The following is a 15,530-nucleotide window of genomic DNA, read 5'->3' as shown; positions in this document are numbered from 1 at the left end:
AGGACCCCTAACCTCCCTCTCCAGGAAGCCCTCTAGGTTCCCTTCCCTCTTGGCCTCGAGGCGCCTGCACCTCACCCCTCCCACACCAAGATGTCCATTTCTTGCTCCCTGTACATGACCATGGGATGGGGAAGCGTGGATTTGTGGGGAAGGTTGACAGCTGGGTTCCCATCATCCTGGCACCCCCAGAAATGGGGGGGGGAGCCCTGGCCAAGGGCAAGACCTCTAAAGTAGGAGGGTGGACGGGAGGGAGAAACCCAGAAATTGCGGTGCCTCTATTCTCGGGCCTCCAGGAGTGAATCAGGTCCCTGGCCTTTATTCAAGAGTAAAGGATGCCACCACACACATGAGGAAGTTAGTAAATTCCCTCCCCTATCACTCCCCACCCAGAAGTCTGCCAACTTCTAGATGGTAATGGTGTGTGGGATAGTGAAATCAGCATATCCATCAACACACTCCCTGCTCATCATGTACAGAGAAGGGCCAGTGGCTCCAGTTCCACATCAACATCCTCTGGAGGCTCCCTGGGCACCGGCTACCAAATACCCAGAGGGAGGGACATCCCCCCAGTCCCCTCCTAGCCGCCACCAGGCAGCCCCCAGGAGCTCTGAGGGACCATCATGAAGGGGACTCCTTACTACACAGACTGCCTTTGATTTGGGGGACAGTGAGTGGGACCTGTTGGTTGAACTTGGTGTGACAAGGGTGGGCATCCTGGGTCCACCCCCATAGCCGGAGGCCTGCTTTGGAGCCTCCCCAGTGTTCCTCCCACTTGTCAAGTGAGCATGTCCAGACATGGGGAAGTAGGATGTGCTCCTAAAAGCATGTCTGAGGAGGTGAGGCTAAAGTGCAGGGCCCTCTGCTCATAGGAAGGGACAGACAGCACATGGCTTGAGAACTGGGGATTAGACTCAGGGGCACTCAATCATTGAGCCACATTCCTAGCTCTTCTTATATTTTATTTAGAGATAGGGTCTGGCTAAGTTGCTTAGCATCTTGCTAAGTTGCTGAGGCTGGCTTTGAACGTGCAATCGTACTGCCTTAGCCTCCAAAGCTGCTGGGATTATAGGCCTGAAGGACATAGCCTTTTTGTTGGGAAAACCTGGGTTCTATTCCCTGCCCTGCCACTTGCTACCTTGGAGATCCTGGACATGTGGCTTGGCTCTTCTGAGTCTCACTCTACCTATATGCAAAATGGGGGTAATATCTGTAGCCCCTCTTTCAAGACTCTGTAAAGATTCACATGGATTTTATGTGGTGACTATATCCCACATAGCAAGCACTGGACTAATGCAGGCCTTTTCATAAAAGTATTTCAGATTCAAAAACACACATTCCTGGTAATCCCAGTGAATCAGGAGGCTGAGGTAGGAGGATCAAAAGCTTCAGGTGAGCTTGGGCAACTTAGTGAGATCCTCAAAATAAAAAATAAAAATAAAAAAGTGAAAAGGGCCAGGGTTATAAGGCTCAGTGATAAAGACACCTGTGGGTTTGATCCCCAATTCCACAAAATAAAAAAAATGATTTCATGAAATGTCAGGCATATTGCAGAGATGCAGTAAATATTCTTTAGATTGATGCTTGTCTTTCAGCAAGAGTCAAGTTGCATCTGCCTTTAGTCTGAGTATTTTGTAGGTGCTCCGTGGTAGCCTAAGGTTTACCTTGTTTCCTGGGCCCTGGCAGCCTGGACACCCTTTGCCTCTTCACTGGAGGGTCAACAGGGGTTTTTGAAATGACCCTGTGGATGGGGTAAAGGGAGCAGGTTCTGTCCAGGGTGAGGTCCCTGGGAAGCTTTTAGCACGGGTGTGTTAATGCAGGCTGGGAGGTCAGGAGCCCCATGCCAGCCAATGAGACCTGAAAGCTTAGTCCCAGCCAGGAAGAAGGCTAAGGGCAATGTGCCAACATGAGGCTGACCTGAGCTTAGTTCAGATGTTGCCATTTACTGGCTGCGTGGCTACAGGCTTCTCTCTGGTCTGTGAAATCGGGCTCATGTTGTCTTCTGTGCTCATCAACCAGGTTGGGGTTGAGGGTGCAATGATATAGAAAGAATGTATAGATACAATGTAGTGTGGGACACAAGTGTCCTGGGAAATCAAATGAGAACTTCGAACATCATTTACAGAAGGCAGCAGAGTAAAGAGGAAACCTTGAACAGGGGCTCAAATCTTGGTTCTGTAAATTTGGGGCTGTGTGACCTTAGGTAAGTTACAGAAGTTACAGAACATCTCTGAATCCTCATGAATTCCTCATGTGAATGCGTACTCTATTATCATGAAGGCATAATACTCTTTCCCACGCTATTGCCCACCTGGGACTCGCTGTGCTCCAGGAGAAAACTTCTCTGGCCAGAGCCTGCCACCACAGAACATGGTATGTCCTTCTCTGACCCCAATCCACAATGTCACTTGAAGCAGATGGAATGAGAGGGGCAAGCTAGGGACGAGCTGTGGAAGCTTGGTTGGATGCCAGGGAGCAGTGACAGTAAAGTGAGGTCCTGCCTGCCCTCCTGGTGGTCGTGCTCTGGCAGAGGGGTGCATGTTGGAACATACGCTAGAAAGAGCAAACAGGCACGGGAGGGGATAGGTGTGGCAGGAGGCTGTTCTGGTTTGGATGTGAGGGGTCCCCAAAAAACTTAGCTGTGAGACAATGCAAGAGGGTTCGAAGGACAAGTGATGGGGTTGTAAGAGTCTTAACCCCTCAGTGAATTAATCCCCTGATAGTGATTGACTGAGTGGTGACTGAAGTTGTGGGGTGTGGCTGGGGAGGAGGGTCGTGGGCCAATTATTTGGGATATATATTTGTATTTGGCAAGTGGAGCCTCCCTCTGCTTCCTGATCATCATGTGAGCCCCTTCCCTCTACCACACTCTTCTGCCATGAGGTTCAGCTAACCTCAAACCTTTAGGAATGGAGCCTGCTGTCTGTGCATTGAGACCTCTAAAACCCTGAGCCCCCAAGGCAACTTTTTCCTCTCTATAATTGTTCTGGTTGGGTCCTTCCATAGTGCAGCAAAAAAGCTGACTAAAACAGAGACTATTTTCAATCAGGTGGCAAGGAAATCTTCCCATTTGGTGGCACAGGATACAGAGGAACAGACTGACCCAAGGTCAGCCAGCAAGGTTCTGAAATATTCCAGAGGTCTGGCCCTCCTCTCTGCTCCACGCTGTGTCCAGGGTCCACTCACACTTTCTCCATGGCCTTGTCCTACTCGTGCCCACACCTCTGAAGGGACAGCCCAGCTGGCTAGCCCTTTCTTCTCTCAGGCAGCCGAAGCTGCTGGGAGGATCTGAACTCCAGCCAGCCACGGCGCTCTCGGGTCCGTCCCTGCCCAGTTGTGGGGAGGAGGCTCAGGACCCTCTCCTCAGGGGGGGCATGTTGGGGGCCAGGAACTTACAAAGGCAAATAATGTCTGGGTAAACATTGGCTGCTGATAGCTCCAGCTGTGGGTGCCAATGATGTCCCCTTGGTCCAGATGTTGGCCTCACCCACCTCCCTCCTGTGGCAGTACATTTGAGGAGAACCTTGTAGGCCAGCGGAGAGCAACACAGAATGCGGGGTGGGGAGGGGGCTGGCAGGGCCACCCAGCACAATCCATGCACAGCTAGCCAGCGTAGTCCTCCACCTCCAGGGTTGTCCGGACAGCAGGGGTCACTCCTGGGCTGAGAGTGTACCAGGGAAGATGGGGCCACAGCCTCCCCTGTCCAATGTCCCAGATTTCCTGGCTGGGAATGAAAACTGAATCCAGAGGTGGAACCAATGCCAGGACCCTACGCTCTCCCAGGATAGAGTGAGCTTCTTGTCCCTGGAGGTTTGTCAGCAGGGTCTGCACCTTCAGAGCTGGCAAGAAGCAGGCTACTCAGGGCATTGGAGAGGGTTGGGACTAGAGCCTTCTCTTGGATTCTTTTTTTTTTTTTTTTTGCTAAGCATATATTTCTCTTTAATTAACTATATTTCCTAATAAAGTAGTATGTGTAAAGAAAGTTATTTTCTTCCAAGTAAAAATACCTCATATTTTTTAGTATATTTAAATAATATATAGGCACACACTAAAAATGTTTTTATTTTATGTACAAATGGGCAGATGTTATACTCATAAATTCTATATTCCATAACAATTAAGAACCTGTTTTTAAAAAGAAAGAAAACTCCGCAACAAATTTTAAGACACTAGGATTACTTTGCTTCTACATCAGGGGAGGGGGGAGGGAGCTTGCTCTACCAGGAATCACAAATTAGAACTGAGTATTCTCTAAAGCAGAAATAATATAGTGCCATTTCAAATAAAGATTAGTCAGCTCTCCTCACAAACACTCACAACTACCTGCCAACAACAGGTAAACCAGGTCAAAACAGCTTAGCATAACTAGGCTTCATGGTATTTGGCCATTATGCTCCTTTAGGCTAATAAATCAAAACAGAAAATACTAAAATAAATGATTTTGAGATTGCCATACATTTTGAGATTGTTGTATCCTCCCTTCTATAACATAATAAAGGGAACATTTTACTGCAAAGAAAATTTGATTTTACCTATCACTGGCCACAAATTTTTGTAATTACTTATTACATAAATGCTGCCTAGTGCCATTATCCAAAAGGCATGACCATTCTGTCCACAATCCACTTGTGCATTTATAAAGAGAATTTTCATGATTTACATAAGCATGTCTATCAATGAAGACATTACAATGAGGTGCAATCTAACATCCATAATCTGATGCTTTGCAGATAGCAATGTAGAACAGTATTTGTAATCACCTTTCACTTCAGTGACCTTATATAAAAATTAATTATTTAGAATTAAATTCTAAGTCTCCAAAGGAGATTTTCAAATGTACAAATAGAAATGATTATAGAGTAAGATTTTTAAGAAACATCCTCCATGTCCACATCCTGTTGTAACTGCTGTACCATTTTTTCTTCCAGCTGCTTTCCTTTGCCTGCAAGAGGGGCTCTGATAAGATGGATGTTTTGCTTGACATCTTTAATGTCCTGAACTTTCTGTAGCTCTTTATTTTTCTTCAATCTGTTCACTATAAATTTAGCTTGGCGTTTCTGTTTGATCTCTTCAACTCTCTTCATTGCATCAATAGTTTTTTTCCATAGTTCTTGCTGGTATTGGACAGGTTCATTTCTACGTTTTTCAAATTCAAATGAGTTATCCACTGTAAGCTCTTTGCCAGCTGCTTTCCGGAATGCTTTAGTCCACCTGACCTTGCGAGGATTACGCTTCTTTTTAAAGTTCTTATGACATTTGGATTTACAGAATCTGAATACCTTGCAATCATTGCGGATGAACATCATGCCGTGGCCGGGGTAGATGGGCCCTGAACAGAAATAACACTTCTCCATACGCATGTTGAGGCCGCGTGGGTCCCCACCGACCTTCTCTTGGATTCTTGCCAATTGCCCCACCCCTGATCCTGAAGCCAACAGGGTGCCCAGTCCACCCTCCCCTCCAGCACCAGGAGAGTCTAGAACTTGCTTCTTCAAATCTCCCTTCCCTGAGTGGGTCAATGTCTTGATGGGACCCTCCCCCGCCCCAGGTGCACACCGACACTTCTCCTAATGCATCCTGGCTGGACGGCTGGGAGCCACAGACGACATGTCACATGAGGGGACATAAGGGGGCTCTCACATTTCCCACGCCTGGGCTCCTGGGCCCCCAGCATTCATGACGGCTGATTTCAACATGAAAGGGCCCCTTGAGAAGGAGAGCCCCCCTCCCTTTTCCCCTCGCCTCTGCTAAGCCCCACTCTACAGCTAAACACTGTCTGAGCCTCCCTCCCTCTGGAGCACCCTCTCACTCACCTGCCAAGCCTTCCCCAGACTGCTGCAGCCTCACCTCGCAGCCTCTGCCAGCCAGGATGAAAATCCCAACGTGGGGTGGGGGGCTCAGGGCTCCATACTGCAGAGGAGAAAGTGGGGTCAGTCTGTCCTAAAGGTATAAGCCATTTGGCCAACCATAGGCCAGAATGAATGAATAAATCTCCGTGGGTGCTTTAATGCTCTGAGGACAGGAGGTCTCCCAATCTCAAATCCAAAGACAGGCAGAGCAGTGAAATTTCCCATGAGGCCTTCCAGGCATCTGCCCTAAATTTTCGAAGTGGCATTTTTTTAAACCTTTTATTTTGACCTAATTTTAGATTTACAGAAAAGTTGCCAAAAATAGAACAGATAGCTTCAGTACACCCCTCACCTAGCCTTCCCTAATATTCACATCTTACATAACCCTAGTAAATGATCAAGCCTGAGAACTTATCCTTAGTTCAGTACAATCACCTGAACTTCACATCTTATTGGATGCTGGGTACAGTGGTGCATGTCTGTAATCCCAGCAGCTCAGGAGGCTGAGACAGGAGGATAGGGAATTCGAGGCCTGCCTCAGCAAATTAACAAGGCCCTAAGCAATTTAATGAGACCCAGTCTCAAAATTTAAAAAAAATGAAAATAAAAAAGGGCTGTGGATGTAGCTCAATGGTAAAGCAGTCCTGAGTTAGATCCCCAGTACCTAAAACAAAACAAAACAACTCTTATTGGAATTTCCCTTTTTTCTACTAAGATCTTTTCCTGCTTCCATCACCCCATTCTGGACACCACACTGCGTTTAGTTGTTATTTTTCTTTTGTGTCCCTGATCAATTGGTTGCCGCAGTACTGCTGCAGCAAAATAACCAGGGGGTGACGAACAACTTGTGTAGATTGATACAGCAGGAGTGGGAGCCATTTATTGTAGGAAAGGAGGGGTATATATACATTCCACACAGATTATCTTAATTAACATAAACTAGATACAGCAGTCAACGAATCACAGTTAATGGCTTGCTGGTACCACCTCACAAACCACTCCCTCTGGCAAAATGCCAGGCGCCATCCTGACTTGTTTACAGACCTTAACATTTCTGACATTCCCTCAGTCTATACTCATCTTTCATGATCTTGACAGCACTGAGGAATAAGTGTTTTGTAGAACTGTGGGTTACCTTGTGTTTTCTCAAGATCAGAGGGAGGCTCTGCAGTTTTGGCAATACCACAGAAATGGTGGTGGTTCCTTCTCAGCTCACCATATCAAGAGGCTCATGTCTCCAACATGTTTGATTACTGGTGGTGATGACCTTGATCACTTAGTTAAGTTGATGTCTAAAGGGTCTATCCACTATAAAGTTACTATATTTTTCTTTTGAATTAATACATATCTTGGGGAAAATACTTTGATATATATGTGCAACTATTCATAACTTTATAATTTAATTTACACATATATCTTTTTTTAATTTCTTTGTTTAGTTGTAGAAAATTGTTATACCTTTATTTATTTTATGTGGTGCTGAGGATTGCACACAGTGCCTTACACATGCAAGGAAAGTGCTTATCACTGAGTCACCACTCCAGTCTGACACAAGTATATCTTTATCATACAATATAGTAATTTGACACATATATTGATAATAATGGTGTAATTATCATTTTGCCTCCTCAAATACTTATCATTTCTCATTTTGTTTATCACATTTATTTTCTTCTAGTAATTTTGAATCATATCATATATTGTTGTATATATAGAATAGAACACAAGAACTAGTTAATCCTACCAGTGTTTGTGCCCATTTCAAAATTTGCCTACAACTAAAGATTCCAAATGTTCGGCACGTTTTTTTAAATATTCATAAAATGTCAAGTTATTTTAACATAATGAAAATGATGCCTGTAATCCCAGAAGCTTGGGAGGCTGAGGCAGGAGGATCATAATTCAAATCCAGCCTCAGCCACTCAGAAATGTCCTAAGAAAATTAGGAAGATTCTGTCTCAAAATAAAAAAGATAAAAGGGCTAGGGATGTGGCTCAGTGATTAAGAGTCCCTGGGTTTCATTACAGGTGCAAAGAAAATAAATAAGTAGAATAAATAAAATAAGTAAACTGCTTATCCACAGAAAAACTTGGAAGAATCAAAACACTCTTTTAAACAAAAACGTAGACATCAAAGTGTATAACACGAGAGACTGGGATTTTGCCTCAGAGGTAGAGTGAGCAACTAGCACATGTGAGGCACTGGGTTAAAACCTCAGTGTCACGTATAAATTAAATAAAGATATTGTGTCCACCTACATCTAGAAAATAAACATTTAGAAAATAAATACTTTTAAAAGTGTATATCATTATTTTTTTCAGTTAAAATGTTTCATTAGTGATTAAATAAATACTTTTATCAAAATCAAACCAAAGTTGCATATGGTCAATGCAGTTGAAAATTGTACTAGATTTTTTTTCATTAGTGAATATGACTCTCATGGTGAGGGTGTTGGATCCTGCAGAAGAGCAACAGTTACTGGTTTGGTTTGGTCTCAAATAAATTATGGGATGATCCCCTGGTTTATGTTGTAGCTAGTGCATCCATGGTTACTTTGCAAAATCCTGTGGTGAATAGATGCCTTGGAGGACCTAAAATTCTCTGTGGAGAGTGAATTTAGGCTAAAATATTACAAGCTTAGTGAGTTTAACTGAATTTATTTTCTCCCAATAATCTGAGGCAACAACTCAGTTGTTACAACCTCCATGGAAGATGTAGGCAGGCCTACCTAATATCAATTTATTGGTATTTTTTTCTCACTCAGCATAGCTCCATCAGTTGACTTGTAGGTATGATGTGAAAAGCAGCATGAAGAAAAGTAAAACCTTCTGCATAGATTAAAAGAAAAAAAAGGGACTCATGGACAAGCTGAATCCTGCTTCAAATAGTATGAAGGAACTGTCATTCGTAGAAAATGGCAGGATACAGAAAGTTCTTTTCATTATCTCCACCCTAATAAATGCTTAAAAAAAATAAAAGATCACCCAGTCATTTCTAATGGAAGAATAACTTTCTCTGGAACAAAGACTAAGTGAGTAAATATCCAAATATCGATGATGTGGTGATAGAAATGCAAACATACTGACATTCATTGGAGGTCAGGAGAGTCACATTACAAGGATTTTTTTTGATCCTTCAAAAAAAGACAAATGCTGTGTACTGATGTTTATGTGGGCTCTTTCTCGTCCAGCAAGGGGTTTCACGGTAAATTGTAGAAGAGACTGTGTCTGTGAAGTCACTAATAAAGACCTCTGGACATCAAGCAGGAAACAGGTCCCATTTTATTGTGAAGTTACCATGTATATATACTCAGGCAGTAGCTTAGCAGATTACAGGCAGCCACCAATGCAATTTCTGCAGTGACCAATCAAGGAGTGAGCAATGGAGCAAGAGCAGGGAATTCAACACATAGCCTCATGCGCAGGGCTGTGCCAAAGGGGTAAGTATTTTGCTCTTCACAAGACCTAGCATGGGATAGTGTGTTGCCACCCAGGCACTCTTAATGTATGCCATGAAGGCAGTATTCCATGAACTTGACTCTAAGACATCATTGTGGCCTCGCCTCTCTAAGATTTTTTGAGGTTCAAAGTTTTGCCATACTTCTGGTCTCTTTCAGATGAGATCATTGTGGTCAGGTGATATAGGGGTGCATCCACCCCATTACAGGAGTTTTGCTACCTTTACATGGGGACACAGCACCAAGTCTGCTCATAAATATTTGATGCTTGAAGTCTCCTTGGACTTGCATTGTTTAACAGAGATCATTAAGTTATCACTTTCTGGCAGTAAAATCTCATCTATCAGCAATAAGATAAATATGGTGTACTAAAGATTAAACACTTTCATTCAAAATTAAATTTAATCAAACTATGTTAAAGATAGCATTTTGTAATTATTAGTTTTATTAGATGTATTATTTGGTAATTTATGGTATATATTCCCCCATTGTGACAGAACAGCTAGTTCAATGACCTTTTGGGCCTTCTTTGCCTCAAGAGAATCCAAGTTATGTGCAGCTCTGACTTGAGAGCATGTCAGCAGGAGGAAATCTCCTGTCTGTTCTTGAGGTCTGTGAAGGGTCTTTGCCACAGCTTCAGTAGAATTTTATGTTATAATCGAGCAAAAAAGTGCTCACATTCTGTACTGTTCCCAAGTGGGTTGTTCTTTACTTCCTCAAAAAATATTTCTGAAAATATTCTTTTAAAAAACTGTTTATCATTGAGGGGTTTATTGGCAGAAGCCATATGGAGATGTGATAATTTTTAAAAATTCAAGGTCTTTTTTAGAGAAAAATCCCCACATAAATGTAGAGGGCTTTATGTTATTGTTATTGTTGTTGTTGGTGGTGGTTTGTGTCTTATTTCAGCAGCATCCCCAGCTTATAACTAAGTGGGCTTGAGTCATGTTCTACTAGGACCTGTTATGAAAACACCCCTATGTCCCAGATGTTGGAGTCTGCTGGAGCAGTGTTTTTCTAACTGTGGTACCAATGCCAGCAGCTTCATACTCATAGGATGGCTATGAATTCCCATGCACAAGAATTATCTGGAGTGGCCGGGGTAGTGGTTTCTTGATTGGCTAGTTTCCTCGTTAGCCTAGAAGGTAAGAGGGATTCTGAAAAATGACACCATAAGAGTCAAAGGCCTTTACCAGAATGGGAGGGGGCCTTCCAGGGAGGTGCTTGAAATCCTGTGATTGGAAGAGGCCAGGTAAAACCTGGTGGATGCTCTAAAACAGAATTCATTAATGTAGCACCTGATAGCTGTATCCACACCACTCTATTTTATTTATTTCTTTATTTATTCTTTTTTAACAAAAAATTTATATTGGAACACAGTTAGCAAGGTATTTGTTGAAAGGTACTAGATTTGAACTCTCAATAGGTCATATTATCCATAATATTTGCTCCTGGTGATTTATAGAACATCATCATTCAATAATTTTCACGATTATGGAAATGTTCTGTGTCGATCATGCCTAATTCAGTAGCTTCAAGCACATGATATTTTGGCATATAGATCCTGTGACAAAAAAGCTGAGTTTGTCAATTTGATGGATTACATGGACAATGGCCACAAGATTGGGGAGCACCATTCTAGGACACCAAGGCAGAAAATGGAAGCATTTCCTCTAAAAACTGGAATAAGACAGGGATGCCCGTTTCCACAACTTCTATTTAACATAATTCTTGAAACACTGGCCAGACCAATTAGACAAATAAAATTAATTAAAGTCATATGGATAAGTAAGGAAGAACTCAAATTAGCACTATTTGCTGACAATATAATTCTATACCTAAAAGACTCGACACATTCCATCAGAAAAGTGCTAGAACTAGTAAATGAACTCAGTAAAGTACCAGGATACAAAATCAACACCCATAAATCAAAGGCATTTTTGAATATCAATAAAAAATCTTCTGCAAAGAAAATGAGAAAAACTACTAACTTTGAATAGTATAAAAATTATAAAATCCTTGGGAATCAACATAACAATAGCTGAAAGAACTCTACAATGAAATCTACAGAACCCTATGGAAAAAAGATCAAAGATGACATGAGAATATGGAAAGATCTATTTTTTCTTGAATAGGCAGAGTTAATATTGTCAAAATGATCACACTACCAAAAGCACTATACAGATTTAATGTAATTTCAATCAAAATCCCAATGACATTCCTCAGAGAAATAGAAAAAGCAGTCATGAAATTTATCTGACAAAATAAGAGACCCAGGATAGCTAAAGCAATTTTTAGCAAGAAGAGTGAATTAGGTGGCATCTCTATACTAGACCTTAAACTATGCTACAGATCAATAATAACAAAAAACAGTATGGTATTGGCAACAAGATAGACTTGTAGACTAATGGTATAGAATAGATAACACAGAGACCAATGCCCATAATTAGAGCTCTCTTATATTTGACAAAAAGCATAAAAAAATGTACATTGGAGAAAACGATATCCTCTTCAAAAAATAATGATGGGAAAATTGGAAATTTATATACAATAAAATAAAATTAAACCCCTATCTCTCACCATGCAAAATACTCAACCCAAATTGAATCAAGGACCTAAATATTGAACCAGAGACATTGTGTATATTAACAGAAAAATAGGCCCAAATCTATCTGGTTAGTGCCTGACTTTCTTAATAAGACTTCAGAGCACTATGATTTATATTAAGCAACAATAAATACTATGGATCTAAATTAAAAAGGTTCTTTTCATCAAAAGAAACAATTGGTTAAGTAAATAGGGAGCCTACTAATGGGGAACAAATTCTTACCACATGCACATCAGATATAGAACTAAGTTATAGAATATATAAAGAACTCAAAAATCTGCAAACCAAAACAACAATAACCCAATCAACATATGAGCCAAATAACTGAACAGACAATTCTCAAAAGATGATATGCAATCAATTGACACACATATAAAAAATTGCTCAACATGTCTAGCAATTTGATAAATGCAAATCAAAACTACTCTGATTTCATCTTACTCCAGTCATTTAAGAAAAAAAACAACAATAATTGTTGGTGAGGGTGTGGTAAAAGGCACACTCATACAATGCTGGTGGGACTTCAAATTGGTGCAGCCAATCTGGAAAGCAGTGTGGAGATTCCTTGAAAAAACTGGAATGGAACCATTTGACAGAGCAATCCCACTCCTTGTTCTTACACAAAAGACTTAAAAACAGCATACTACAGGGACACTGTCACATAAATATTTATAGCAGCACGTTTCACAATAGCTAAACTGTGTAGCCATAATAGATGCCCTTCAGTAGATAAATGGAAAAAGATGTAGTATATGTACACAATGGAATATTACTCGCCATTAAAGGGAAAAAAAATTATGACTTTTGCAGAAAAAATTGATGGAGCTGAAGAATATAATGCTAAGTAAAATTTACAAATCACCCTAAAACAAACACCAAATGATTTCTCAGTAAGGATGCTAATTCATAGCATTATGTGTTAGGGAACAGAATGGAAAGATTACATTAACTTCAGATAAGGAAAAGGATAAAAGGGGAGAGAAGGGAAGGAAGGGAGCATGGAGGTAAAAAGGACAGTGGAATGTAATTGTTATCATTACCCTAAGAACATGTATGAAGCCACACAAGATATAAATCTACTTTGTGTACAACCAGAGATATGAAAAATTGTGTTCAATACATGTAATAAATGAAGGAAGTTGAGTTGATATTCTACTTTTGCTAAAATTTAGAAGATGCAGAACATGAAGTGGATAATGATAGGTGCTTAGTCCATGTTGACTGGGTGACAGATGAGGTAATGGGTTTGTTTTGCTTAAGAGTTCAGCTTATTGCAATAAGAATGTATGCATGCTGAGAGGCTGGCACAGTATCATTCTGAGAATATGTGTTTTGCTAGTTTGAAAAAAAGGGGAAAAAGAGGTTATATAGAGCATAAGGCAAGCATAAATACATGTAACATGAATTGTAATGCATTATGTTATCATATTTAAAAAATAATTTAAAAAATGAATACATAAAAAAATAATAACATAGATATTAGGTCATTAAGTGGTGTCATAAATTAAGCAATCCCCAACATCTTATTCATACATAAAGGTATACTGAAAAATTTAATAATTCATTTAAAAAAAATTAAAACACTACCTTCAAAGATAATAACATTTGACAGAAGTAGATTTTGGTGGTTGACCTTTTGTTTTGCATTGATAATATGACTGACTTTGAACATTCAAGTGTTGTATAGTGATAGCACTGAGCCTTTACAGGTACTTTCTGTTTGTTAAGAAGTTATTGATAGTGAGTGGGGGATAGGTAGAAACTATGGTGTTTGCAGTGAACTGGTCTTGATGGATGGCACCCCTACTATCTCAGGGCAGACTGTAATTAAAGAATGATGGAAGATTCATAAAGGGAGGTGTGATTAGTGTAGGAATATGCACTGGCATTTATACCATAGAAGGTGTAGTATTGGTTTGCCGGTGGAGTCAAGAGAGAGCCAGTTAACTAAGGGCAATATGGAAAAGTACAGGTACCGAGGCTAGCAATTTTTAGGTGGCTTGGTCTTCTACAGAAAAACCTCCCCAGTTGTAACTTTGTGGATTAGTCTCTGTGTCCTCTATTCTGTACCATTGGTCCACCCTCCTGTTTTGGTACAAGTACGATGCTGTTTTTGTTACTATTGCTCTGTAGTATAGTTTGAAATCTGGTATCGCTATACCGCCTGATTCACACTTCCTGCTTAGAGTTTCTTTTGCTATTCTGGGTCTTTTATTTTTCCATATGAATTTCATGATTGCTTTATCTATTTCTAGAAAAAATGCCGTTGGGATTTTGATTGGCATTGCATTGAACCTATAGAGAACTTTGGGTAATATCGCCATTTTGATGATGTTAGTTCTGCCTATCCATGAAGAGGGTATATTTTTCCACCTTCTAAGATCTTCTTCTATTTCTCTCTTTAGGGTTTTGTAGTTTTCATTGTATAAATCTTTCACCTCAATAAACTTAAAGATGAGGACCATATGATCATCTAGATGTGGGTTCATTTTTGTGTCTTGTATTTTTTTGTTATTGTTCCACATGTGTCCTTTGGTACCAACACAATGCTGTTTTTGTTACTATTGATCCATAGTATAGTTTAAATTCTGGTATTGTGTTGCCTTCTGCTTCATTCTTCTTGCTGAGGATTGTTTTGTCTATTCTAGGCCTCTTATTTTTACAAATGAAATTTGTGGTTTGTTTTTCTAGTTATATGAAGACTATCATTCATTGGTAGAGATATAATGCTAATCAAAAGTACTCTAAGATTCTCACTCCCATCAGAATGGCAGCTATCAAGATTACAAACAACACTAAGAGTTGTCCAGGATGTAGGGGAAAAGGCACACTCACACATTGCTTGTGGGACTGTAATTTGGTGTAGCCAATCTAGAAGTCAGTATGGAGAGTTCATGGAAACTTACAACATAACCACCATTTGACCATGATATCCCACTCCTTGGCGTAGATGTAAAGGACTGAAAAACAGCTTACTACAGGAACACAGACACATCAATGTTTATTGCAGCACAATTTATAATAGCTAAATTGTGGAACAAAACCAGATGCCCTTCAGTAGATGAATACACAGTGAAACTTTTATATATATGCACAATGGAATATTACTCAGAACTAAAAGAGAATAAAATAATAGCATTTACAAGTAAATGGTTGGAGTAGGAGAATATAATTCTAAGTGAAGTAAGCCAATCGAAAAATATCAAAGGCCAAATGCTTTATTTGACATGAGGATGCTAATTCATAATGATGATAGCAGGGCATGGGAGAAATGGAAGAACTTTAGATAGGGCAAAGGGAAAGGAGGGGAATGGAGAGGGCATGGGGGTACAAATGATGGTGGAATGAGTTAGACATCATTACCCTAAGTACATATATGAAGACACGAATGGTGTAAAAATACTTTTTGTACAACCAGAGACTTGAAAAATAGTGCTCTCTACATCTAATATGAAATGAATTGCATTCTGCCATCACATATAACAAATTAAAATAAATAAATATTTTAATAGAAAAGTGAATAAGTAAACAAGGGGAGGACATCCACCTTGTTTTCATGAAATTATGAAATAAAGGCCACAAGAGCCATAAGAGTGGAATTTGGCGAGCATGCCAGTGG

General features: G+C 40.5%; 1 pseudogene; it reads right to left on the bottom strand.

Annotated features, from left to right (window-relative positions):
* Nucleotides 1–4,846: 4,846 nt before the first annotated feature.
* On the bottom strand, nt 4,847–5,357 carry LOC143640951 (putative ribosome biogenesis protein RLP24 pseudogene; annotated as a pseudogene).
* Between the last annotated feature and the right edge of the window lie 10,173 nt (nt 5,358–15,530).

This window comes from Callospermophilus lateralis, unplaced genomic scaffold (assembly GCF_048772815.1).
Source record: "Callospermophilus lateralis isolate mCalLat2 unplaced genomic scaffold, mCalLat2.hap1 Scaffold_79, whole genome shotgun sequence".
NCBI classification, from domain to species: Eukaryota; Metazoa; Chordata; class Mammalia; order Rodentia; family Sciuridae; genus Callospermophilus; species Callospermophilus lateralis.
Note: the sequence above shows the minus strand (reverse complement) of the source record. Positions and strands in the feature narration are given on the sequence as shown.